We start from the raw sequence: 6,604 nt of genomic DNA on the forward strand, positions 1-6,604 counted from the left end.
ACTTAACTTTGCCGGTAGAAATGCAACTCCAACCTAACTTGTTTGTCCGGGGTTCCGACTCCGATTAAATGGATAAGTGCATCGCATCATCCTTGCCATGTCATGCATGCATATCGTCTTGAGCATGCCGATACTTCTTCGTAGTAGTAAGACTTGCATGCAATGTGTTCCAGCATTTGCTTCTTCCCGGATAGGATCACGAAGTGTTGATGTGAGAAATGACGAGTTCTCCGACAAGTGCTTCTGCAGCTTTTCACAGGCGAGCCCTCTATCTTCACCTATTTACACTCTCCCTCGCATTGCTATCCTTATGTTGCGCTTTTTTATCGAGTCACGTGTCCTATTCCACTTGTTTACCCTAATAATCCTATATGCATCATTCCGTACCCATAGCCGTTGCTTGATGTTTGAGCCTTGCGAGTCGTAGGCGTGTTTAGGCTCTGTTGTTTATCTCGATCTGTTATCGGGATATGTTGGGTTGTTGGGAGGTTATCACATGATATATCAGTTGTTGAAGATACACATGCTTTACTTATTTGCTAACAACTAAAATTGTAAGCAGATGCATCTGTGTGCCCCTTTGCGAAAGCATCGGAACTTTGACTCGCTAATGTCCCCTAGGACCCGAGTTCTTGTTATTTGTTCCGAGATTGAGCGCTCTACCCATGCGTGGGGATGATTATTGGGATCCCCCCTCACCCATTACCTTTTCTCAAGTCAGTTGAAAAGGGGGCCACAACCTTGGTTTTATTTGGCGCATGCATGTTTATATACTGTTGCCTTCGGGTGTTTACTTCCTGTTGCCTTTTGGTGTTTATATTCTGTACTGTACTGCATAATTGCTAGACGACTTATCTAGTGCTTGGTCGTTTTAGTGCCCGCCTAAACGCCTACGCAACCTCTGGGTCCGTCTCGGAGTACGGCCGGACTTCGTCACGGGTAGCTTAGTTGGGTGGCCCCCCCTAGACTTTCTTGTTGAGCTGGGAACGGTCTTGTTGTGAGACATCGCCTGTAAGAAGCGGGCCGAGCATGCGTATGGTTACATTTGGGAAACCCCTGCAGGGTGTATATCTTATCGATAAGCCGCATCCGCGGATATGGACGACTTGGAATTGTATAGGTTGATCATAGAAAAACTTACACCGTTATCTTGTTGCTAATAATCTGCTAATAACTTGCGTAGTAATATAGCATTACTATAACCGATACCTAATAAAACTTGTCCACCGTTGAGTGCCTTTTACATTGCCTCTTTGCTTTGTTGAAGGGGATATGTGTAATCGGCTGGGTTATGTTTGTGTAGTATTTACCTGTTACCTTATGCGCTCTCTTATCTTATCTGAGTAGACGGATGTTGTAGTGTGTCTCTATTGGTTATAGTCTTGCTGCCGCTAAACCTACCATATAGCCCCAGGAGATATATACATATACTCGCCCGGTGAGCATAGTCATTTCTAGTCTCGCTAAGTACGTGCCGGAGTTCGTTCCTTGGTACTTACTCTCGCCTTCTCTTTTTCTCTTCTGTTCCTCCCCTTTGTCGGCAACCGATGGCCCGACTTCGACAGGTACAAGATGACGACGTTAGCAAGGTTACCCTTCCGGCTTGGCCTGGGCAGGGTTATGGACGCCATCGGTTATCTTCAGGACTCTTAGTCCAATTTGTATCTTGTCCGTACTCGGACGTATTCGATCTTCTATATGATTTGGATCTTTGTATTTTATATTTGTATCTTGACTCGTTGGAGTCGTTGTTGTAATATATGTATCTTGTGGGCTCTATTGTAATCCTGTTGTAATGTTACCGCTCGTGTTAATTCCTCTGGCATCACGTGTGTGATTCTTCGCGCACGTCGTGTCGGAGGGCGCCTCTGGATCGATATCGTGCGGATTTCGGCGGGATCGCTGGAATCCTCAGGATACTGGTTCCGGGGCGTCACAAGTTGGTATCAGAGCTCAGGTTGACGGTACCCCACTAGTCCAGCCTGTAGGATAACCTTGCCAACGGACGTTGTTGTATCTAGTGTGAAAAACCTATTTTCTAAAATTCGTTGGATAGATCTGATTAGCTCTGATTTTTCTCTTTACCTCTTATCTTTCTCATCTTACCTTTGCAAATTTTGAATCTTCTCTTATCTGCTTCTCTGAGTCTTAGGTTCCGACGTGGGTTGGACGATCTCTGCCTTAACCTAATTGGACCGATCTCTGAAGATTTCTGACAGAAGAACATCATCGGCGGCTAACCTTCGTCTTCTCCATTGATGTCATCTATGCCTCTCTGATCTTTCTACAATTCTTTGTTCTTTGGTTCCGTCGAATCTTCGCTGACAATGCTTGTCGATATCGTCAATCAGAATTCTAGGAGCTGCTACACGATTCTCCTATTCATGTGCAGAGTAATACTTTGAGTGCGGGATGGGCTGATCACCATACCGACTACTCTTATTATTCGCTCTTGTTACGATGAATTGGTGGATCCGTGTGACTGTTACTCCTTCCTTTGTTCTCCGGAGTCATCATCGTCATCGGAACAACGACTTCTTGTTCGTGGTGTCGAGGAGATCGACACGTCGCCTGAAGATCCGATAGTTCACCTCTCTCCCCCGTACCTTGAGGTGGAACCTCGGGGCGAGGTTCCTTGTTAGTGGTGTCGATTGTAACGGCCCAGGGTAGAACCCATATTAGATTTGCTTGTTCCTTTTCTTTTTGTGCATCATCATGCATCATGCATCATATCATCCACATGGTTTTAACAAAATAAAATTATTTTATAACCCTAGCTATTTTATTTTAACCTCTCATATGGGTTTTATAATAAACCCCCTCCTTCCTTTTCATTTAATAAAACCCAAGAAAAACAAAGCTATAAAATAGTTAAACTATTTAAAATGTTTTCAACTTCTAAATAAAATGTTTGTTTGTTTTGGAAGTTTGAAAATGTTTCAAAACAGTAAGAAAGAAAAATAAAACATGTTTGAAAACCCTAAACTCTATCCAGCCCATCTCTCTCTCTTTTCTCTCCCGACCCAACCCATCTAGTGGCCCAAGCCAGCACCGCAGCCCAGCTCCCTCTCCCCTCTGGCCTGGCCCGCATACCCCTTCGATCCCCTTCTCTCGTTGTCGTCTTCGCTCTGGAGGAGAGCACGTACATGGCGTGACCCGCAGTGGTCCTCCACCATGGCACCGTGCTCACCTTTCCTCCTCCCTTGCTTTATCTCTTCTAGACCACGCCATCTCTTCTCTCCTCCTCCCTCACGCCTCTCTCCCACCCTCCTTCTTCCTCTGCAAGCAAACGGGAGGGGAGGAAAAATTCCCATCGCCACCGACGCCCCACCTCGCCATGGCGCCACCTCCTCGGACCGCCCCTTGCCAAGCCAACGCCACCGTTCGACGCGCCTCTCCGTCGTGCATCTACTGGTGCAAAGAATCGAGCAGGAGACCTTCGAATCGTCCGCAAAATCGCCAATACCCAACTCAGGCCGCCGGCAAAATCCGACTATGGCGGTGCCGTCCGACGTCCTCCGCCCTCCCCAACCACGTCTACGCGTTCCTGGTGAGTTGGCGCGTCTTCTGGACCCCCTCCTCTTCCTCCATCCTTCCATGCTCTCTCTCCCGTTGGTGAACCTCGCCGTTTTCCCGCAGGTCGCCGTCGCCAGCACGGCTTGGTGCTCCCCTGGTCCAGGCGTCGCCCCTCCTCGACTCCCCGTAACGACGCACATCCGCCGAGCCCCTTTACCTCTTCCGGGGGTGCTCTCCTTCGACGAGGTTGTCCTCGTCTGCAACGGCCGACCGCGCGCACGCCACGGCATCGCCGCGTCCGTCTTCCTCCCGGCGACCTTCCTCCTCCTCGAGCCCTCCTCTACGCCGTCGAACTCCCCTGCGGTGAGCCACTGTCCGCTTCCCTCTCTTTTCTGCCAAGGGTGCGCCGCCAGGAGACGGTCATGGCCACAATTTTTCCCCGCCGGCGCGCAGACGCTAAACATCTTCAGTTTCGTCAGGTGGACGCTGCAGCCTCCCGATCCAGCCAGCGTGCGCCAGGCCCGCTCGTCCCCGTCATCGCCTCGTCAGCCCCGGGCCCCACGCGTCAGCCGCAGCGGCTAGCTCTCGCATGGGTACGAAAATGTCTCAGATCCAGATCCAATTCCTGTTTTGCACCGAGCCCCCTGCAGCTCTTTCTTTATCAACCCGCAGTCCCTAGCACCTGCGCATTCCTCGATAACCACCTGCATCTTTTAAAAATAAACCCGGGGTCCTCCCCCCGTATGATAATTATTTCTGGGTCCTTTCCTATTAAAATAAAACCTGTTTTATCTATTTTAAATAAGAAAACCCATTTTATTAATAACTTTTAATTGGTAACTCCAAATAAAAAGTGTTATATATGAATTTTGATCAGAAAAATATGCTGAACATGATTATGCCGTCCATGCTTGCTGTTGCATAATGCATCATACCATCTCGTGATAGTTTGCATTAACACCTAATATGGAACATATGGAATATGTGGGATATTATATAAATGTTGTCCCGGTTCCATTTAACTTGGTTGTAGCTCACCCCTGCCATGTATGCCATGCTAATCAACACTTAACTTTGCCGGTAGAAATGCAACTCCAACCTAACTTGTTTGTCCGGGGTTCCGACTCCGATTAAATTGGATAAGTGCATCGCATCATCCTTGCCATGTCATGCATGCATATCATCTTGAGCATGCCGATTCTTCTTCGTAGTAGTAACACTTGCATGCAATGTGTTCCAGCATTTGCTTCTTCCCGGATAGGATCACGAAGTGTTGATGTGAGAAATGACGAGTTCTCCGACAAGTGCTTCTGCAGCTTTTCATAGGCGAGCCCTCTCTCTTCACCTATTTACACTCTCCCTCGCATTGCTATCCTTATGTTGCGCTTCTTTATTGAGTCACGTGTCCTATTCCACTTGTTTACCCTAATAATCCTATATGCATCATTCCGTACCCATAGCCGTTGCTTGATGTTTGAGCCTTGCGAGTCGTAGGCGTGTTTAGGCTCTGTTGTTTATCTCGATCTGTTATCGGGATATGTTGGGTTGTTGGGAGGTTATCACATGATATATCAGTCGTTGAAGATACACATGCTTTACTTATTTGCTAACAACTAAAATTGTAAGCAGATGCATCTGTGAGTGATGTCTACGCTCCCCCTCCTTTCCTGTAGACAGTGTTGGGCCTCCAAGAGCAGAGGTTTGTAGAACAGCAGCAAGTTTTCCCTTAAGTGGATACCCAAGGTTTATCGAACTCAGGGAGGAAGAGGTCAAAGATATCCCTCTCATGCAACCCTGCAACCACAAAGCAAGAAGTCTCTTGTGTCCCCAACACACCTAATAGGTGCACTAGTTCGGCGAAGAGATAGTGAAATACAGGTGGTATGAATATATATGAGCGAGTAGCAACGGTGCCGTGAAAATAGCTTGATGGTGTGTAGTTGATGGTGGTGGTATTGCGAGCGATAGTAACACGGTAGTAGTAAACAAGTAGCGATAGCGATATTTAAGAACAAGGCCTAGGGATTACACTTTCACTAGTGGACACTCTCAACATTGATCACATAACAGAATAGATAAATGCATACTCTACACTTTTGTTGGATGATGAACGCATTGCGTAGGATTACACGAACCCTCAATGCCGGAGTTAACAAGCTCCACAATTTGTTCATATTTAGTAACCTTATAGTGTAAGATAGATCAAAAGACTAAACCAAGTACTAACATAGCATGCACACTATCGCCTTCATGCATATGTAGGAGGAATAGATCACATCAATACCATCATAGTAATAATTAACTCCACAATCTACAAGAGATCATGATCATAGCCTACGACAAGAACCACACGGTGCACACACTAGTCACCTTTACACACGTGCGGGAGGAATAGAACTACTTTAATAACATCACTAGAGTAGCACATAGATAAATTGTGATACAAAACTCATATGAATCTCAATCATGTAAAGCAGCTCATGAGATTATTGTATTGAGGTACATGGGAGAGAGATGAACCACATAGCTACAGCGAAGCCCTCAGCCTCGGGGGTGAATTACTCCCTCCTCATCATGGGGGCAGCGATGGCGGTGAAGATGGCGGTGAAGACGGCGGTGGAGATGGCTCCGGGGCAATTCCCCGTCCCGGCAGGTGCCGAAAGAGAGTTCTGTCCCCCGAATTGGAGTTTCGCGATGGCGGCGGCGCCCCTGGAGTCTTTCTGGAGTTTCGTCAATTGGTCTCGAAGTTTTAGGTCACGACGGCTTAAATAGGCGAAGAATCGGAGTCGGAGGGTCTCTGGGGGGCCCACACTATAGGGGGGCGCGGCCCCCCCCCTGGCCGCGCCGGGGTGTGGTGTGGGGCCCCCAGGGCTCGCCTCTGATCCTTCCCGGGTGTTCGGATGCTTCCGATGAAAATAGGAACTTGGGCGTTGATTTCGTCCGATTCCGAGAATATTTCATTACTAGGATTTCGAAACCAAAAACAGCAGAAAACAAGAATCGGCCTCTCGGCATCTCGTCAATAGGTTAGTTCCGGAAAACGCATAAAAATGATATAAAGTGTGAACAAAACATATTGGTATTGTCA

This window comes from Lolium rigidum, chromosome 6, assembly GCF_022539505.1.
Source record: "Lolium rigidum isolate FL_2022 chromosome 6, APGP_CSIRO_Lrig_0.1, whole genome shotgun sequence".
Lineage (NCBI taxonomy): Eukaryota > Viridiplantae > Streptophyta > Magnoliopsida > Poales > Poaceae > Lolium > Lolium rigidum.